This window comes from Molothrus ater, chromosome 4, assembly GCF_012460135.2.
Source record: "Molothrus ater isolate BHLD 08-10-18 breed brown headed cowbird chromosome 4, BPBGC_Mater_1.1, whole genome shotgun sequence".
NCBI classification, from domain to species: Eukaryota; Metazoa; Chordata; class Aves; order Passeriformes; family Icteridae; genus Molothrus; species Molothrus ater.
The window spans coordinates 69,857,541-69,879,274 of NC_050481.2; the positions used below are offsets into that span (position 1 = coordinate 69,857,541).

Here is a 21,734-nt window from a genome sequence, read left to right on the forward strand (position 1 = left end):
CAGGGCTGGAGAAGGAGGAGGATTTGTTCCTTTTGCCAAAGGAAGGCCCAGTCCTAATTCATGTCAGGCCAAATGCCATGGCCAAGACTTCAGGAGCTCACCCTTGATGCCAAATCCTCCTCCTTCCTTCCTTCAGGTCAGATGCAAAACTGAAATGAGCACGGTTTGTCCCAGATTTTATTATGCATTAGCAAGGCCCAGCTGTATTTATTATTAAATTTTATATTATAATATATTAAATAAATTAAAATATTATAAATTAAATAATTCTGTATTAAATATATTCAATTACATGCTATTATATTATACACTTTTATATACTAGACTATATTATATATATATTATATTATATTATATTATATTATATTATATTATATTACATTCTATTATATTATATTTATTATATTATATTTATTATATTATATTTATTATATTTATTATATTTTTATTATCCTGCACCACAGAAATGAGCCTGAAAAGCACCCTGACCCACCCTTCCCCCTTCTCTCGAGTCCTGTTTCATCAAGACCACCTAAAGAGGAGGAGGAGGAGGAGGTCACTCCTCAGCCCATGTGACCTGTGCCACCTCATGGAGACCCAAAATAGGCTGTGATGCCTTGTGGAGGCTGACCTAGAGCAGAGGCTGGACAGAGCTAAAGAATAAAGTAGGATTTATTAGAAGGCCTCAATGGATGCACCTTGGGCAGCACAAGAGCCCAGCCAGGGCTACACCCAAGATGAACGAAAATGGTCACAAAATGAACCCAAATGGTCACAAAATGAACCCAAGATGAACCAAAAGTGGTCACAAAATGGACACTGGTCATGGGGTCTCTCACTTTGATCAGTTCTGCTCCATTTGCATCTTGCAGTTCATTGTCCCATTCCAGCTTTAGCCCATGCAGTCCCATCCTTGTTTTTCTCTCTCCAGCCCACGGTGTTTGTGCTCTTGGGCTGAGATTTGGATCATTTGTCCTTGGTGCCCAGCTGGAGCAGGAATTGTTTTGTCTCCCTGCTCTGTGCACAGAGCTCACCATCCCCTGATATGAAGTCCAGACCCACACACTAAAGCAGCACAGAATCTGAAAAACATAAAAGCCAAAACCTGAGGCATCAGTTGAATCCAGAAGAGAAATGGCAAAGCCTGGCAGTGTCTGGGGAGAGATAATCCATCAGGAATACCTGCTGGGATTGATGGAGGATCTCAGGTGACATCTGCAAGGGGCTGGCTGATAGGACAGAGAGGGACAAAGGGACATGCACACCCCTCCAGAGCAGCATCTGGAGGCCAAAGCTGAGGCAGGACTGAAGTCTGAGCCTGCTCCAGGGTGCTACGTGAGCCACTGCACCTTCATCTAACGGGGTCTGGCTCACTCTGCCTTCTCCACTGAAAAAAAGGGATTTAAGTGGCCAGAAGAACTCATGAATCTGGCAAATCTCTCCAGGCAGATGAAAATAAAACAAGAAAAAATACACAACAGATGAAAAAATGACAACATCTGCCACAGCTTATTCACACCAGCAGTACTAAATCAAAACAGGGTTAGAGCTAGAAACAAAAGCAAAATAACTCTTTTGCTTTGGGTCAGATTTCCTTTTTTTTTTTTTTTTTTTTTTTTTCCAGTCTGTGTTTTCAGTGGAGGGGGTTCTTCTGTTTATTTACTTTGTTTGACTCAGCCTCAAAACTCCCTTTGATTTTTCAGTGTGAGCTGAGGGCCAGATGGGGTTGTTTGCACAGCTGCCTGCAGAGCACCAGCCCCTGGTCACGGAAAGTGCAGGGACAGACACTTGGAGACAGCCCAGAAGTGCCACATGAGATGTCCTGGAGGGGACAGGAGGGGTGGACACAGTGTGTCCCAGCCTTTCCCTCATCCTCCAGAGCCCCCATGCAGCCCAGAGCACCCTGCGAGGACAGGAGAGTGGTGGAGTCAGACAATCCTGGCATGGTTTGGGTTGGAAGGACCTTTGAAGTCCATCTTGTTCCACCCCCTGCCATGGCAGGGACACCTTCCACCATCCCAGGGTGCTCCAAGCCCTGTCCAGCCTGGCCTTGGGCATTCCAGGCATCCAGGGGCAGCCACAGCTGCTCTGGGCACCCTGTGTCAGGGCCTGCACACCCTCACAAGGAGAATTTCTTCTTAATATCCCATCCATCCCTGCCCTCTGGCAGTGGGAGCCATTCCCTGTGTCCTATCCCTCCATCCCTTGTCCCCAGTCTCTCTCCAGCTCTTCTGGAGCCCCTTTAGGCCCTGCAAGGGGCTCTGAATCCCTCCTGGATCCTTCCTTTCTCCAGGTGAGCACCCCCAGCTCTCCCAGCCTGGCTCCAGCCCTTGGAGCATCTCCATGGCTTCCTCTGGATTTGCTCCAGCAGCTCCAGCTCCACCTGCTCTTGGCCCCAGGGCTGGGAGCAGCTCTGCAGGAGGGTCTCACCTGCAGAATCCCCCTGCCCTGCTGGGGATGAGCACACAGAGGGCTCTGGGCTGTGAGTGCTCGTGGCTGGGGCATGTGGAGCTCCTCATCCGTGCACATCCCCTTTGCAGGAGGAAGAAGATGTAAAAAAGGAGACCAAAGGAAGGCCCTGAGGCTGCAGTGAGGGTCACAGCCTCTGCCCTGGTCCTGGCCCAGCATTGCAGTCCCATCCTAACCCTACAGGACATGGATTAGGACACCAGGGCTTGGCTGAGTGGGGCAGAGGTGTTGGACTGGGATGTCCCACCTGCTGTTCCAGAGCAGCTTCAGCACCTTGAAGATCCTCTGCTAAATCTACCAGCCCCATGGCACCTCCCCAGGGCCATTTTACCTCAGCTGAATCCATCTTTAGGGAGGGAGGAAGCACTGGCCCCACAGAATGCGCGTAACACAAACTTCTCTGGGGCTGATGGGGGATTTCAGGAAGATGTAAAGAGCTCCAGGGCAGCCTCCAACAGCCCTTTCTCCCTTTTCCCTGCTGGAGCAGTGCAGGAAGGAGCAGCCTTGCTGTACCAGGAGCAGTCGCAGCAGGCTCATGGCCAGCAGAGGCAAGGACAAGGACAGGATCTGCTCAAGGACAGTGAATCCGAGGATCTTCCCTGCCCCCAGGCTTTCAGGGCCCCCTCAGACGCACACCAGGGATGAAATGGCTGCAGAAAACAGCTGGAAGCTTCCCACACAACTGGAACAAAACAGTTGGGGGTTTTTGTCTTTTTTTTTTGGTTTTTTTTTTTTGCCTCCTAATCTAATTCTTGCAAAATGCTGAACTATTTTAGCTGAAATTTTCCAAAAACACTTCAGCCTGGAGGCAGCCAGCCAGCCTGGGGGAAAAAGAGTGGAGTCTGGCAGATTTATTAGTAATTAAAGGCAAAGTCTTATAAAAACAAGGAGTGTGCAAATGACAGATCCCAGCTCTCCCTTTAGACAGACAGCCACTGAAATAGAGCTGCTCTGGGCACCAGAAAGGAGGGATGGATGGATGGATGGATGGATGGATGGATGGATGGATGGATGGATGGATGGATGATGGATGATGGATGGATGATGGATGGATGGATGGATGGATGGATGGATGGATGGATGGATGGATGGATGGATGGATGGATGGATGATGGATGGATGATGGATGGATGGATGGATGATGGATGGATGATGGATGGATGGATGATGGATGGATGGATGATGGATGGATGGATGGATGGATGGATGGATGGATGATGGATGATGGATGGATGGATGGATGGATGGATGGATGGATGGATGATGGATGGATGGATGATGGATGGATGGATGGATGGATGGATGGATGGATGGATGGATGGATGGATGGATGGATGGATGGATGGATGGATGGATGGATGATGGATGGATGGATGGATGGATGGATGATGGATGGATGGATGGATGGATGGATGGATGGATGGATGGATGATGGATGGATGGATGGATGGATGATGGATGGATGGATGGATGGATGGATGGATGGATGGATGGATGGATGATGATGGATGGATGGATGGATGGATGGATGGATGGATGGATGGATGGATGGATGGATGGATGATGGATGGATGATGGATGGAGGGATGATGGATGGATGGATGGATGGATGGATGGATGGATGGATGGATGGATGATGGATGGATGGATGGATGGATGGATGGATGGATGATGGATGGATGGATGGATGGATGGATGGATGGATGGATGGATGATGGATGGATGATGGATGGATGATGGATGGATGGATGATGGATGATGGATGGATGATGGATGGATGGATGGATGATGGATGGATGGATGGATGGAATGAATGATCAAAATGGGAAAAGGAAGAAGGCAGAGGAACCAATTTTCCACTCAGACAAGGGCATGATGCCCTTCCTAAGCTCCAGATAAAGCCCTACAAGCACAGCCTCAGTCACAGAAGATCCTCTCAGCCATCACCCAAGGTCCATCACAGTGCCATCAATTGACCTCTCACTGGGAGGAGGGATAGAGATGCAAACTAATCCAGTTCAGAGTTTTCTGGTATCTGCAGGAGTCTTCGGTGTCCTCCAGACCATCAGCAGTTCCTGGGGCTCCAGGACTCATTCCCAGAGGTGATGCTCTCTCTGAGCTGTGAACAGAACCTCAGGGAAAGAACACATGGCCTTGGACCATGGAAAATGTCATCCTCAGCAGAAAATTTTCTTCCTGAAATAAGAGGGATGTTTGGGATATACATGGTTGAGACAACAGAAAGATGGTAAAAAACTCACAGACAGCCAGCAGCAAAGATTTCTTTGTTACAGAACATTTTAAAAACTTTCTAGCCAATAGCATGTTGGTAAAGCTCACAGACAAATGTTTTAGCCAATTACTAAAAGTACCCAAAAAACTTGTCTTACCTTTACTATTTCCCACAAGCAGGGGTGCAGCACAACCAAATTAATTCAAATGTGACATCCCACATCACCTGAATGCCTGGCATATGGTTCTGAATGAGTTGCTATGATAATTTCTTTATTAATTTATGCTATTACTTTGGCTCCCAAGCTCTCCTTTCATGGACCAGGATCACATTAAGCAAAATGCAATGCAACAAAAATGCATTTGTATTGTGCAAAGAAATGGATTTCCACCACATTTTTAAGCTGTATTTCCAATTTGCAAAAACAACAATCTCTGCCTGGGTAACTTGCTCCAAATTTACACAGCAGCCTTCTTTGCTCTGTGAAAAGCAGGACCATGACCCATAATGTAGCCACATTTCTCTTCACAGAGAAAAGCAAGGCACAATTCTTCCCAAGAATATTTCTGGGTTTCACATTCTCTGAACCTCAGAGAAAGGGAAAACACAATTCTTATCACTTGCTGTGCCTGTGTTTGTGCAAAAGTAGAATGCAATATGGAGATTGTTTACCCAGAGTGGTGGGGTTTTGTTTCCTTGGCCTAGCAGGGCCAGGTGTGTGTGGAGGTGTTTGAGGGTCCCCTGGACAAGGGAAGAGATGAGAATTTGACTCCATGTTTCAGAAGGCTGATTTATTATTTTATTATATATATTATAAAAGAAAATTATCTACTAAAACTATACTAAAAGAATAGAAGAAAGGATTTCATCAGAAGGCTTGAAAGGAATAGAAAAAGAATGGAATGATAATAAAATCTTGTGACTGACCAGAGAGTCTGAGCCAGCTGACTGTGATTGGCCATTAATTAGAAACAATCACATGAGACCAATCACAGATGCACCTGTTGCATTCCACAGCAGCAGATAATCAGATAATCATTGTTTACATTTCATTTCTGAGGCCTCTCAGCTTCTCAGGAGAAAAATCCTAGCAAAAGGATTTTTCATAAAATATGTCTGTGACAGGTGTGTGTGTGTGTGTGTGTCAGGACTGAAGGCTGACAGTCACAAAATTCAGTGTATTTGTGTGCAGGCAGATTCAGTTTAGATGCAATGTATCATATAATATAGGATAATATAGTATAATAAAGTAATTAATTAGCCTTCTGATAAGGTGGAGTCAGATGCATCATTTCTCTCCCCTCACTGGGGGCAAAAATATCATCGACCACCATAAACCCCCAGTAATTCCATGAAAAGCCTCACCGGGATGCAGCCCAGGCTGACCTGGGCTTTCCAGCCAGCTCAGGCACAGGCGAGAGGATCCCTGCAGAGCTCTGCTCCTGCCCAGGGCACTGGGAGGTGCAGCTGGAGCTGCAATCCACTGACAGGCAGCTGGAGGGAAGCAGATTTCCATCGAAACCACGGAACTCAGAACTGCAGAGGCAGCAAAAGCTGTGAGCAACCTGAAACCCTGCTTTGGCCAAGAATATTCACATCTCATTTGGGACCAGCAGCAGGACAGGCCAGCACGTTCAGGCCTCTGGAACACTGGCTCAGGAATTTTTGGCATGTTAAATTATCTCTTCTGGGATTTTTTTTTTTGTCTGTTTTCTTGCTTTTTGAACCATTTTTTTCAGGCTCCTCTGTGCAGCTGAAGGGACCAGGCATTTTTGTTGCATGAAGATCCATTCCTGCAGTGTTTCTGTGGACACTCACACCAGTCAGGGTGGTAAGAAAAGGCACCAGGGGTCTCAGCTGACAGCCCCCATCACCTGAATGCCTGGCATATAGTTCTGAATGAGTTGCTATGATAATTTCTTTATTAATTTATTTTATTACTTTGGCCCCTAAGCTCTCCTTTAATGGACCAGGACCACATTGAGCAAAATGCAATGCAACAAAAATGCAGTTTATTGTGCAAGGAAATGGATTTCCACCACATTTTTAAGCTGTATTTCAAGTTTGCACCAAACTTCAAGAATTGAGTGGGGTTTCAAACTTTGTCCTCTTGGACAGAGGAGTGGTACAGAAGTAGGATCAGGATCCAAAAGGATATTTGGCAACACTTCCATGCAAGACCAGGTTGGATGGGGCTAGGGGAAGGTGTCCCAGCCCATGGGAGGGGTGTGGAGACCAGATTATCCATAAAATCCCCTTCCAACCCAAACCATTCTGGAATTCTGTGGTCATCCCTTCTTCCCCCAACTCCTGGATCCCTTTCCATGAGTGGGTGAGCAGAGAGGAGGTTCAGTTGTAGCTGGGAGAGCTGTGTCCATCCCAGCAGGAAATCCTGCTGTGGGAAGGGACCATGGCTGGGAGAGGAAGGCAGAGAAAAGGAGACTCAGGATTCACAGCAAATATTCAAATATATTCAAATATCCTGTGCCAGCCTCATCACAGGCTCCGTGACAGTCATGTCCTCACCAGGGTTCTGAGATTTGGCTCAGAACCAAATTTCTGGTCCTGTTTTAAATATATATAAATATATTTTTTAAAATAAAATTAAAAATTATATATATATATATATATATATATAACATATATATATATATAACATATATATAACATATATATATAAAAATTATTAAAATATATATATATATATATATATATATATATATATATATATATATATATATATATATATAAATTTGCTTTAGATCTCTCTTCTGTCCCCTTCCTCCTGCCACTCTCCTGCACAGCCCCAGGGCTGCCAGAGCTCAAGGACAATTTGGACACTACTCTCAGGCACTGGGTGGGATTTTTGGCCTTGCCCTGTGCAGGGCCAGGAGCTGGAGCTCGATGATCCTTGTGGCTCCTGTCCAGCTCAGGGTGTTCTGTGGTTTGGAAGTCGCCACTTTTACCTCCTCATCTCCTACACAAACCACCCTGGGACCTCTTCCTGGTCCTATATCCTGCACTGAAGAGGAAAGAAGGGTTTTTTCTGTCCTCCCCAACACTGCACAACCTCCACATACTTGCAGTCGTTTCAACTCTAGAACATTTTAAAGATGAGGCTGAAGTAAAAGGCAGAGATGCCACGACCACAAGCTACAAAAATTTCCCAAAGATGGGATCTGGCATTCACACCTAACAGAACTCTTCATTCCAGACCTGGGAATTCCAGTTCCCAAGGAATTTATCTGGATGAGTGGACTTAGCAGGCTGCCCCCAAATCCACCCATCCTTGGAGAGCCAAACCCAAGACATGAAGCCCATGGAGGAGCTTTGTGTCACTGACAAAAAAATACAAATTTACAAAGCTCACTGGGGGAGGACACCAAGCCCTTTTCCAGCAAAAAAAAGCTGCCCCTATCCTGGCTGGAGGTGGGGGAAAAGGGAACATCCATGAGTGTCCTCCCACCCCACACTCCAGCCCCCCATGCCCTGCCTGGTGGCTCCGGGGGTGTCTCCACAGCAGCACTCCCGTGCTTCTGGGCACAGCCACTAGAGGATGGCAGTGTCCCAGGCCACGCTGGGAATCACCAAATCCTGCTTTGGAAACCGGCAGCACAGAGATCCCATCAATGTCCCAAAAATATCCACCCCGAGTCACTCCAGCCCAAATCACAAGCTGGAAGTTCCCAGCCCTCAGCTCTTATTGCAACGCTGAGACTGCCCCAGCGAGGGGAGAGAATGATGGATCTGACTCATGGATAGCAGAATGCTAATTAATTACTTTAATTAATTACTTTAAATATTATATATTATAATTACATTATATTACATTATATTCCATTACGTTATATTACATTATATGATTATGATATGATATGATATGATATGATATGATATGATATTATATATTATATTATATTATTCTATACATCTAAAACTGAATCTGCCAAGCACTCAGCTCTGCACACAACTACACTGAATTTTGTGTCTGTCACCCCAAAGTCCCAACACACACACACACACAGCTGGCACTGATAGGCCAAGGAAACAAAACCCCATCACTTTGAGTGAACAATCTCCATATTGCATTCTACTTTGGCACAACACAGGCACAGCAAGTGATAAGAAGTGTGTTTTCCTTTCTCTGAGGTTCAGAGAATGTGAAACCCAGAAATATTTTTGGGAAGAATTGTGCCTTGCTTTTCTCTGGGAAGAGAAATGTGGGGCTGCAAGCTCTGCTTTGCATCCCAAGCAAAGGCAGGCCCTTTGGAGACTGGAAATTGGGATTTTACAGCCCCCATGGGCTCCCTTTTCCCCTTGGGACACAGCTGGGTGTGTGTTGATGAGTGACCCGGTGTATTTCCAGATCTCACTGTGTCTCCTCTCCAGTTTCTGTGAGCACAAGGTGGTCAGAGCCCCGTTATCAGGGAGTTCCTGCCACCTCCACCGTTTTCCTGCATCCACCACCAGATGTTCTGACCTCTGGGCTCTCCATGGGATCATGATTCCCAGCAAAAAGCAAAGCCTGATGAGCCAAGGAGATGGAGGCAGCCCAGCATCCCCCCAGGACACCTTGGAGGGGATTTTCAAGGCAAATATCTGGAAATAATGAATGCCAAGCAGAAACCCAATTATGCCAAAAATATCCTGTCTGAGCCACAGCTTGAAGGAACATTCCCCCTCCTGAGGAAGCATCACAACCAAGCTGAGCTGCAGAATGAGATAAGCTTTGAACTGGAGCTCATTGGGGAATAAAACATCACCAGCTGTATCAAAATAAGATCATGGTGAGACTTGAGGCTGCCTCCTTCATGGGTGCCCAAGATATCCTCAACAATCCTCTGGGAATCCACCTCCCTGCTTCCCTGGGGCTGAATTCTGCCCAGCGGGGTGAGTGTCCTGCTCCAAGCAGAGCAGCAAATCTCCATTTCTTCATGGGTTTGAGCAAAGCAACCACCAGGCCATCAGGAAGAATTTATTATCTCAATATGCAAATCAGTCTCAGGGTGCAAATAGACCGGATTTGCTCGTGTCTGCTGGCAGTGATGGTGACATCTTCTCACAGGTCACCTGTGGCTTTCCCATTCCCTCCCACAGAGGTTCCAGGGGCATCCCACTCTTCCTGGAGCCCAAAATGGAACGTGGTCTCCAGGCTTGGCCTGGCAGGGATCCCAGATCCTCTCTGCAGGTGTCCAGCCTGTCCCAGGATGTGGCATCAGCCTCTGCAGGGTCCTGTGGGCCTCCACCCTGCTTCCCAGTGTGGTGTTATCCACAAAGTGCACCACTGCTGGCTCTGGGAAACACCAAGACAAACCTCAGAGGCTGGGGAAAAAATGGAATAAATGGAATAAATCTCCTTGAGTGCCCCACACATGTTGGGGACCATCTCCATGAACCATTGGCTGCTTTGGGGGGCAGGAGGGCTATGAAGACACCTCTCATCTCCCAAAATGTATCCCAGTCCTTGGGAGGGGGACCTGCTGACACAGAATCCTTCCACAGCATCCCTGAAACCCTTTTTTTTTTGCTGCTAATTAAAGTCTCTGACGTCAGTGTTTTGATTGCCAGCAGTTGTGTAACACCGGGGCTCCGCGCCGCACCGAGGGCAGGGATGGAAACAGATCCACCAAATTCCAGCTCCCTGCTCCCTCCTTGCTGCCATGCCTGCATCCTGGCAGGGGCACAGGTGGGATGGATGGCCCTGGAGAAGAGGTTGTTCCTCCCAAAGGAAGGTGGGAGCAGAAGCACCTGTGTGACCGTGTTCACAGGGGTCTCAGGCTGCGGGAAGAGACGAGGATCTGACTCCATGTTTCAGAAGGCTTGATTTATTATTTTATGATATATATTATATTAAAACTATACTAAAAGAATAGAAGGAAAATTTTTATTAAAAAGCTAGCTAAGAATAGAATAAAAAAAAATGATAACAAAAGTTTGTAGCTCAAGCTCTCTAAGCCAGCTGAGCTGTGATTAGCTATTAATTAGAAACAACCAACATGAGCTAATCAAAAATCTACCTGTTGCATTCCACAGCAGCAGACAATCAATGTTTACATTTTGTTCCTGAAGCCCCTCAGCTTCTCAAGAAGAAAAATCTTAAGAAAAAGATTTTTCATGAAAGATGTCTGCGACACACCCACCCTGTGGTGCCTTCGGAGGGGTGCCCAGCTTGGTGCCACCCTCCCATGGACCACCCAGAGGAGCATCCCGACCCCTTTTCTCTGCAGCAGGAATTCCCACGTGGTGGCTCAGCTTTCCCCACCCAGACAGAGTTAGAAAAAGGCACTGCAAGGCCTGAGGTGCATCCAGCAAATTCCTCCAGCACCAAGGGTAGGTTTTCATGAGGGACCGGGCTGAAGCCTCAGAGCTGGAGCCAAGTCCAGCTGAGTCAAAGGTCCCTGCAGTTTGCCAGCTGGATGCAGGGTGCCCCAGTTTTATGGGAAAGGCATCCAGCCAGAGGCAGATGAAGCACAGCCTGGGTCAAGTGCTCCTCACCCTGCACAAAACAAGGCTGGGGATACGTGAATGGAGTCAGGAGCCTCCAACCTGGGCCAGCCTTCTCTTGCAGACCATAAATAACCCCAGGGATGCTCAGCTCAAAAATTCCTGCTGCCACATGGAAAAGCTGCTGGCTGGAAGGGCAAAACGAGCTCTCTGCCTGGGACAGCTGGTAAAGAGCAGGTTTAGGGTGGGCTTTGGCCACCAACTGAGCGAGGTCACCCAGCACCACTGACCAACAGCAGCCCCAAAATTCTAAGGACACATCCCAAGTTTTCTGGGTCAAGGCCACTCCCAAGGCCTTGGGACAGCTTTGTGTGGAGTGCAGGTCTGCTCTGCAGAGGCAATAATCCTCTTCAGCTCAAGCCAAGGCTCTGACCTTGAGTTATCCAGATTTTGGGAAGCAGCAATGGTTTCCAGAGCTTCCTGCTCTCTCCCCTCCATGTGATGGTGTCCCACACAATTCCCATGGGAACTGCTGATCTCTCCCCCTCTATTCCCAAGGACAATGTGAAAAAGCATCACTCAGTGCCCTCAGAAGGACAACACGGCAAAGGAAGAACAGGTCATCCCAGCGGGCTGTGCCTCAGTTTCCCCAGCTATCAAAAGAGGATTAGCTCACTTCCAGGATGTGATGAGACCCAGGAAGAAACTCCTGGGGCAGGATCAAGCCTCACAAAGGCAGCAGCTTATCTGGACTGCTCCAAGCACTGCCCAGGAAGAGGAGATGGGGTGGAGCATCATCTCCCCACCCAGCAGGGAGGGTGACAGGCAGGGACACCACAGGTGTGGACACGTGAGGAGCTGGCTTTCCTTGTGCCAAGGAATGGCTCCAATTGCTGAGCCCTGGTGAAATCCAGAGAGTAAACACAGAGAGGATTTATGGGGAGAGAGCTGATGCCACACCTGCCCTAGGAGACCTGCCACGTGCTGCTCTCCTGCCAGGCTGGGAGAAGAGCTGAGGCCCTTTCCTAGCCCAGCTTCCATTTGGGAAGGTGCTTCTGGGCTGGGATTTCCCCTGATGGAGAGATGTTTGAGGAGGATTTCGTAGCAAAAGGGAGAAAACACCATAACCATCATCCTGTTTGTGGAGCCCCGAGCCCACTCAAGAGCAAGAAAATGCCCCTCAAGCATTTTAATCCATGTTACACCTGGGGAAACTGAGGCACGGGGATGCAGCTGGGCCAGAGGGCTCCCAGCCATTTTCCTCTGCCCTTTCCTAGCCCAGCTTCCATTTGGGAAGGTGCTTCTGGGCTGGGATTTCCCCTGATGGAGAGATATTTGAGGAGGATTTTGTAGCAAAAGGGAGAAAACACCATAACCATCAATCCTGTTTGTGGAGCCCCGAGCCCAGTCAAGAGCAGGGAAACCCCCCTCAAGGGTTTTAAACCCTGGGGAAACTGAGGCACAGGGATGCAGCTGGGCCAGAGGCTCCCAGCCATTGTTCCTCTGCAAGCACTGGAGGATTTTAGGGTGCAGGTGGGATCTTGCATTTTTCCCTCACTTTATTGCCCAGCTCGTCTCAGACACCAATCTCCCCATCCACCCTCTCCTTGTACAACTGCCCTGATTACAGCTCCAGCAGGGGATCCCACCCTTCCCTCCTCACCCCCTGCCTCCTCTACCTGCTTTTAGTCCAACAAGGAGCCAACCTTCTCCCATTACAGGCTTGGGATCTCTTCCCACAGCACAGGGGGACATCTGGGTTACTCTGCCCAGGCTCCTGTTGCAAACCCAGTGCCGCTTCCCACCTGCTCAGCCTCAAAAATATCTGAGTGACACCCATGCCAACTTCCCAAAAAACCACCTGCTGATCTCCATGGCTCCCAGGGCAGCTTTGCAGGAGCACCACAGCTGTTGTCTGCACAGGGAAGTGCCTTCTCACCTCTCTTAGGTGCCAGAGGGTGGTGGTGGGGTGGGGAGCTGCAGAGCCTCATTTGGGGGATAAAGACAGGCCCAGATGGTCGGGGTGAGCATCTCATCATCCTGCTGCCAGCACAACACTGTGTGTTCCAGGTGTTTTGTGGCTCCATGTGGACACAGAGGAAGAGAAATAAACTCTTAGAAATGACCCATGGGCCAAATGACCCAGGATCCACTGACTCAGCGAGTTTGTGCAACCACAAGGCAATGAGAGCTCCAAGAAAGGCCAAGACCTTGGCCAAAAACAACAACAAACTTTGGAGGAAGGCTTAGAGAAGCCACCCACCTTTTGAGTGCCTGCTGATGCATTCAGCATTTCCTTCTCCCTGCTCTCCCAGCCAGGCTGGGCCAGCTCCCTGTGTTTACATCCCCTGAGATGCTATCAGGAGCCCAGGCTCTGCCTGTACTTGCACGAGGTAAATCCACATTCAGTGCAAAGGGTGGGGACTTTCCTCTCTCCCAAGTTAAAGACAACTTCAGGAGAGTTGCCTCAGTGTCTGCTCTCCTCAAAGCACAGATGATGATCTGAAAATCTGATGGATTTTCAGATGTGCAAGAGAGAGGTTAATCAGCCCCTCTGGCTCATGGCTAGTGGTAGCCAAGAGAACAGGGCTGGAGATGAGATTTCTGGCAGAGGATTTATTTTTCATTAGGTTGTTTTTTGTATTATTATCTATTTATGTCAGATAGAAGTTTTTCTCTCTGCAGAAGCATTTGCTATCATGCAGGACCCACTCTTCCCATGAGGCAGGAGGGTGTGGTGGGCCCCAGATTTGGTGTCCTCAGCTCCAAAAGCATTCAGCCATCAGACCTCTGATCATCTCATTTGCTGGATGGTGGCCCTTTATACCCAGAGCTGTCCATCCCATGAGCTCCCCTCTCAATCCTCCCAAATTACAAATTCAGGGAATCATGGCATGGTTTGGCATGGAAGGGACCTTAAAGACCATCCAATTTTCACCTCCTGGGAAATTTTCCCCAATTAAAAGTTGTCTCTGGCCTTATCAGGAGCCCTGTGGATGCTCCTGCAAGGCTTTTCCCAGCCTAATCTTAAATCAATCCTGGTTTATCAAGTGTAGTCCCAAACAGAAGCAATCTGGGGAACAAGTCTGAGGAAGGGACACTGTTCAATAAAGTTGGTCTGGACTCTCTTGCTCTCCTCCTCCTGTTTTGTTTCCTAGACCCTATTTCTGGGGAAAAAAAAATAAAGAAAAAAAATTACCCTCAAACCCAAATTTTCTCTCCATCACTGCACCCTACAACTAAATCCATGTGTTAGAGGGAAGTGGCTGCTCCTGGTGAGGTGGGAATTGCCTTGTATTCCCAACACAGAGGGGAATAAAATCCCTGAAACTGCTGAGTTTTGGGAGGATGCCAGTGGCAGATCACTGGAGCTGTCAGCCCCAGCTCCTGCACACCCCAGAAATGTGCCTGGGATAGATCCCACCTGCACACTCCAAGTGCTCCTGGGCAGGATGTTCCTAACACAAACCCAGCCCAAGGGCTGGCAGAGCTCTGGGATGAGACAGTGACAGTGTGTGTGTGTGTGACTGTCTGAGCCTGCAAGGGACAGCTTGGACCCTTTCCCAGCTTGGAGCATTCCTGTCTCTTTCTGGCTGATGTTCTCCAGATGTTTTGTATTGCAGCCTCATGTGGAAACCCTCTGGCCCCAGGGCTGAATCCTGCTCAGCCCTCCACGTTACACCCAGCAGAGAGGAGGAGGAGGAGCAGGGGGGGTTTACATCGCTCTATCCACATCATTTATTATATTTAAAGCATGAATCAACCCTGGGCTGCACCACAGCTGCCCCAAAAGTGCCTCTTCCCATGCCTGCTCATCCTTTTGAACTCTTCTTTTCCCAAGGAAACACCACACATGGGATCATCCCCTCTCCACAAGCCCATCAAGTGCTGCAAAGCAGAAAGATACGGATCCAACCTCTGGCTTAGGAAATCCTGAAGCAGCAAATTGCCGGAAACTGAGAGAATCTAATGTGGAAAGCATTCCCTGGCTTGGCCCTGGCCTCACATTCCTGAGGAGCTGCTCCCCCCAGTCCCAGCCAGGGGATGGATACCAGCAGAGTGGGGCCATGGTTCTGAGCCAGGAGGAGCTCCCATGCCACTGTGCATGCACATTCCTTGTCCATATTGTCCATTTCTGGTGGATTCTGTTGGACACAAGGACCCTGCCTGTGTCTCTGAGCCAGGAGGAGCTCCCATGCCACTGTGCATGCACGTTCCTTGTCCATATTGTCCATTTCTGGTGGATTTTGTTGGACACAAGGACCCTGCCTGTGGTGGTGTTCACAGGGGTCTTAGGATGAGGGAAGAGACGAGGATCTGACTCCATGTTTCAGAAGGCTTGATTTATTATTTCATGATGTATATTATCTTAAAACTATACTAAAAGAATAGAAGAAAGGATTTCATCAGAAGGCTAGCTAAGAATAGAAAAAGAATGGAAACAAAGGCTTGTGACTGACCGAGACAGCTGGACTGTGATTGGCCATTAATTAGAAACAACCACATGAGACCAATCACAGATGCACCTGTTGCATTCCACAGCAGCAGATAACCATTGGTTACATTTTGTTCCTGAGGCCTCTCAGCTTCTCAGGAGAAAAAATCCTAAGGAAAGGATTTTCCAGAAAATATCATGGCTACACCTGCCCATGTCTCTGACGGGTGGGACAAGGTGTTGGTGCACTCCTAAGGGATGAGGGGGAACCTGGTTACCCTCCCTCAGCTCTTGGCTCTAGTTTGGTCCCTGAAGTGACATTCTAATGACACTCCAAGTGACATTCTAATGCACCATCCCCACCAGGGACATGGGTTTGGCAGCATGGATGCAGTGGGACATCCCATTCCAGTCACAGCCGATGGACACGGTGCCTCTAACAAACTGGTTTGACTTCCCATTAGGAAACATCCTCATCTACCACTAACAGGCATTTTAAGACACCTCTCTTTATCATTCCTCCACACTCCATGCATCACTGAGGGTGAGAGCAATCCTGCCCTCTACCCTCTGCAATCTTCCCATGGCTGGGGCTGCTCCCACCTGAGCCCACTTTTCCACGTGCCACTCTGCTCTTCCCTGCAAGCCCATCCTTGTGCCAGGGCTGGCTCCTGCCAGGACAAGGGCACTCAGCCTCCATGAGGGTCTTTTTCCCAGAGCAGGAGGGTGCAGGCAGAGCCCAGAGTGGTGTTAAGGGGGGAGGGAAGGTCTGGCTGCCTGACGGGAATTCCCGACTGCTTCCTCGCCTCTCAGGAACCACCTGCATCCTCCAGCAAATGCTCCCTGCTCCAGAAGAAGGCACTTGAAAAGTTTTCCTGACCTCAGTGGTAGGAAAATCCTCATCTCCATCCTGACAGTGCTGTGCCAAACAGCCCAAACCGCCAGGGACATTCCCAGCAGGATCAGTCCCAACCTGTGGCTCTGAGTCCCCCTAAATGAAGCTTTCAGCATTGCCTGGCGATGTCCAGGTTTGTAATTTTCCCCTGGCCCGTTTTTGGGGCAGGAACAGGAGGAAGAGGATGGACCCACACGGATACAGGTTGTGCTATTTCATCTCCAAGCACCTGCAAGCAGGCTCCACCCCAATTTACTTCCCAGCTTGGATGCAATCGGTGACTCCCTGAATTCCCCTTTCCTATCGGGGCTGGCAGGATCCTGTGCTGCAGCCAAGCCCCTTGGAGCTTGATGAAGAGGAAGAGCTGCAGGGTTTTGGTTGCCACCCAGGAGCTACACCTGCTCCACTGGCTCAGCAGGGCTTGATCCCCAGGTGGATGCAAAGGTGAGGAGGGAGGTGGGAGTGGGGTCAGCCCCGGGCAAGCCCTGCCAAAGCAGTGTCACTGCCTGACTCACAAAGTCATTAATGAATCAAAGCTCCCGGGTAATTGCTGTTATGAGGAAGAGGAAGAGTGTGTGCTGCTCCACCCTGCTCTGCATTGGGCTGGCCAGGGGTAGGAGCAGCGTGGAAGGGGTGGAGAAGAGGTGTGAGAAAGCAGGGCTGCACCCTGAGCAGGGCACAGAGCTGGCAGTGCCCGCTGAGCAATGGCACCACAGCAGGGAGGGACAGAGGGAGGCTCCCCACAGCCCAGTCAGGGGCACAGATGGGATGGGCACACGGTGATATTTATAGAATCATAAATTCTTTATTTATAGAATCATAAATTCTATGATATTTATAGAATCATAAAATCATTAAGGTCGGGAAAGCACCCTATGATCATCCAGCCCAGCTGTTAACAGAGATTGTCCTTGGCTGAGAGGGGACAGGGATCTTGGATCAGCTGGCACTGCCACCCCAGAGACCTGAAGTGAAAGGAGGGGAGAAGGGGAGGCAAGGAATGGGGAGAGCAAGCAGGCAGGATGGATGAAGAAGGGAAAAAACAGAAGAGGGAGAAAGGAGAAAAGTGAAGTGGATATTTTTCCAGTGAGGGACTGTCCAGGGCCTAGCAGGGCTATGCCATGGGACCAAGGAACCCAACCCTTCCTCTGCCCACCAGCTCCACCATCCACAGCACCTCTGTGATGGGCTTGGCCAGGCTGGTGATGCTGAAGGTCCCCTTGACCACAAAGGAAAAGATGTGGGGGTAGATCAGAGAATGATGGAATCATTAAGGTCAGAAAAGCCCTCTAAGGTCATCAAGTACAACTGTTCCCCCAGCACTGCCAATCCCACCACTGACCCATGTCCCCAAGTGCCACATCCACACAGCTTTTAAATCCCTCCAGGGATGGGGATTCCACCACTGCCCTGGGCACATCTCAGGGCTTGACCCTCCTGTCAAAGAACAAATTTTCAGAGGAGCAGAAGATCCTGACAGGCTGTGGGAGGCAGCAACAGGGCTGCTGCCACCATTCATCCTCCAACCTGCTTTCAAGGGACACTTCAGGGCCATCCCTGCACTTGTCACCCCATTTGAATTGGAGTGACAACAGATCTGCCGTGGCATTCGTAGTCCAGCACTGTCAGAGAGGAATGAGAAGAGAGACATCTTCCACCTTCCCATGGGACACACCCACCCTCCCTTATCACCCCATCTCTGTAAGATCCAGGCATGCAGTCGGGCTGGACCCCGAGTGCCTTCACTCATCGAGTAGGAAAAGCAGGATTTTCTCATACATACAGCAAGTGTTGGTAGCAGGATCACGTGGAGCAGGGAGAAAGTGAGCACTGTGGTTCCCTCTGTGACCAGGGAGGGAATCAGGTGCATCCCCACACACCCAGGTAGCAGAATTTGGGTGCCCCCACCCCACATCCTCCCTCTGCCAGCACGCAGGCAGGAAGGACTCTGCCCATCCAGCCTTCCCCTTCCACTGAGGGGGCCCTCCTTGGCCATGTTCACATTCTCTGAAAAAATCCCTTTGCCCAGGATTTTTCTCCTGGGAAGCTGAGAAGCCTCAGAGAAAAGGAAAACAATTCTTATCTCATTTGCTTCTCCTGTGTTGTGCTCATGTGGAATGTGGTTGGAGATTGTTTACCCACAGGTGATTGTTTCATTGGATTCTGCTGGGAGTTGTTTTCACTCTTTGGCCAATCAGGGCCAAGCTGTGCTGGGACTCTGGAAAGAATCACAAGTTTTCATTATTATCTTTTTAGCCTTCTGTAAGTATCCTTTCTGTATTCTTTAATACAATATAGTATCATAAAATAATAAATTAGCCTTCTGAGAACATGGAGTCAGATTCATCATTCCTTCCTTCATTCATCGGGGCACCCACCCACAAATACAATATGTCCCCATGCAGGCACCAGTGCTTCCCAAAGGGAAACTGAGGCAGGGAGGAGCTGCTCTCTGTGTCTGGCAGTAGATCCTGGGCATAACCAATGTCCAGGAGTTTATTTCTGTGCCAGCACTGGAGTCACAGCAGATACTCTGCCTTGCCCATGTCTGTGGGGCCATTTTTGGGTGGTTTTTATTTTCTTTCAATCAGGGAAAGAGGCTGGACATGCCCCAGCTGTGTGTGCTGGCAGCCCAGAAAGCTCTGGGCTGATCCCCAGCATGGCCAGCAGGGGAAGGGGAGGATTTTGCTCCTCTGCCCTGCTCAGGTGAGATCCCACCTGCCAGAGCTGCCTCCAGCCATGGGATCCCAAACATCAGAAGGACCTGGAGCTGCTGGAGCCAGACCTGGAGCTGCTGGAGCCAGGCCAGAGGAGGCCATGGAGGTGCTCCAGGGCTGGAGCCAGGCTGGGAGAGCTGGGGGTGCTCAGCTGGAGAAGAGAAGGCTCCAGGGAGAGCTCAGAGCCCCTTCCAGAGCCTAAAGGGGCTCCAAGAGAGCTGGAGAGGGACCTGGGACAAGAGCCAGCACTTTTCTCACCAGGAAAAAGGGGAAGGTTTCACAATGACAGAGGGCAGGGTTAGATCGATATTAGGAAGAAATTCTTCCCTGTGAGGGTGGGGAGGCCCTGGCACAGGTCGCCCAGAGAAGCTGTGGCTGCCCTTGGATCCCCGGAAGAGTCCAAGGCCAGGCTGGGAACAACTGGATCTAGTGGAAGCTGTCCCTGACCATGGCAGGGAGGATTGGCACAAGATGAACTTTAAGGTCCCTTCCCACCCAAACAATTCCATGACTCCGTGCCAAGGACAAGGCTCGCAACACTCCCTCCCTGCCTCCCTCCCCTCCAGCTGCAGCTCCGGAGTGGGAGGAACGGCAGAACTCGATTTCCGAGCGCATTTGCTTCCCAAACCCCTCCCGCCCCGGCAGCTGCCGGCAGGGCTCCCCGCGGGGCTCTTCGCAACGCCAGGACTCCCAGCTCCAGCGTGCCCGGGCGGATCCTTCCCGTGCCGAGCGGGGATTCCCACAGTGGGAACAAGGCTTCAGCAGGGAAAACATCCAGCGGCTCGGCCGCCTGCCTCAGAGCCTGGGAATGCCGGGGTCAGCGCCGGGCGACCTCCCACGGCAGCGCCGGGACAGCCGGAGGCGCATCCCAGTGTCCCTGCTGTCACAGAGTGTGGGATGTGCATCCCAGTGTCCCTGCTGTCACAAAGTGTGGGATGTGCATCCCAGTGTCCCCTGCTGTCACAGCACCCGGGATGCTCATCCCAATGTCCCTGCTGTCACAGAGTGTGGGATGTGCATCCCAGTGTCCCCTGCAGTCACAGCACCCGGGATGCTCATCCCAATGTCCCTGCTGTCACAGCACCCAGGACCGCCGTGTCCGGTCCCTCCTCACAGCCTGGAGAGGGAAGGAAGGGGACAAAGAGGATCAGCTTCCCTTGTACGTCTGGGACATCCTCGGAGCAGCGAGTGACGCTGGCTCTGGGTGACATCCCAGCTGATGTCATTTCCCTCACAAGTGATGTCGTGTCCATGCAAAGGGACAGGGCTGGGGACAGCTGGAGGGGTGTGGGCAGCGATGAGCAGAGCGGGACAGTGCCCATCCGCACACCACCCCTCCAGCTGTCCCCAGCCTTGTCCCTTTGCATGGACACCTCCTGTCCCCTCTGGGTCACCCCTCCTGCCACCCTGTCCCCACTGCCACCAGCCCCTGTCATCTGCCTTCACCCTGTCCCTCCTGCCAGGCCCTGGCCCCATCTCTACTCACTGCCACCCCGTCCTGTCCCCACTGCCACTTCATGTCCCCAAAGTCATCTCCTGTCTCCACTCCACCGTCCCTTTTCCCCAGTGCCACCCTGTCCCCAGTGTCACCCCTGCCACCCTGTCACTTTAAGGCCTCACTACACCATCCCCGTCTCCTCTGCCCAGTGTCACTGCCATGTCTCCTTATGCCCCTACAGTCACTCCCTGCCCCCTCTCGACCCTCCGTCACCTCTGTCTGTCCCACCCCCTCCCCGGGTCACCGCCCGCCACCTCCTTTCGCTGTCACTCCCATCACCCATGTCACGCCCCATCACCTCTGTCACCTTCCCCTATCCCATCATCCCTTTCCCGTCACTCCTTGACACCTGCTTTCCTTGTCCCATCCTGTCCCCGTGTCACCTCTGTCCCCCCGCCTCCCCACCGCGCTGTCCCCTCATGTCCCCTGGCCCCGCCCCGTCCCCGCTGGCCCCGCCCCGTCCCCGTTCGGCGCATGCGCGGTGCTCGCGGCGAGGCCGTGCCCGGCTCCGGGCGGGGCGGGGCGGCTCCATCCGGGTCCTGCCCGGGCCGGGCGGTGCGGGCGGCGCGAGCCCCGGCGGGACGGCGCGGCGGCGGCGGGTGAGTGCGGGGGGCGGGAGCCCCCTGGGGGGCCGGAGGACCGCAACCCCCCCGAGCGCCCGCATGAGGGCAGGGGACCCCCTCTGGGGACCCCCGTGTGGGGTGGGACCCCTCGCTGTGCCGTGTTCTGTGGGGAAGGGACCGCTCTGCATCCCCCCTGTGTGCCTGGGCTCCCTCCCTGTGCAGCGCTCTGTGGGGCAGGGTCCGTCCTGCAGCTGCGCTTTGGGCAGGACCCTCCCTGAGTGCCTTGTTCTGTAGGGAAGGGACCCTCTTGCAGCCTTCTGTGCGGTAGGACCTCTCCCTGTGCCTTGTTCTGCAGGGAAGGGTCCTTCCTCCATCCCCTCTTTGGGCTGTACCCTCTCCCTGCGCCTTATTCTGTAGGGACGGGTCTGTTCCATCCCCTCTCCCTGTGCCTTGTTCTGTGGGGCAGGGTCTGTTTTCCAG

At 50.9% G+C, this 21,734-nt stretch overlaps 2 protein-coding genes across 4 annotated transcripts in view; one reads left to right on the forward strand and one right to left on the reverse strand.

Annotated features, from left to right (window-relative positions):
- Positions 1-21,734, reverse strand: part of MAVS (mitochondrial antiviral signaling protein) — a 129,679-nt gene that overhangs the window by 48,606 nt on the left and 59,339 nt on the right. The window lies entirely within an intron of this gene.
- RNF24 (ring finger protein 24) overlaps positions 21,215-21,734 on the forward strand; it is a 30,034-nt gene continuing 29,514 nt past the window's right edge. Inside the window, exon 1 of one of the 2 annotated variants that reach the window (XM_036382948.2) lies at positions 21,215-21,290. The gene's annotated coding sequence lies outside the window, so the exon portion shown is untranslated. The remainder of the gene's footprint in view (positions 21,291-21,734) is intronic. The other variant, XM_036382947.2, reaches the window with a different exon arrangement.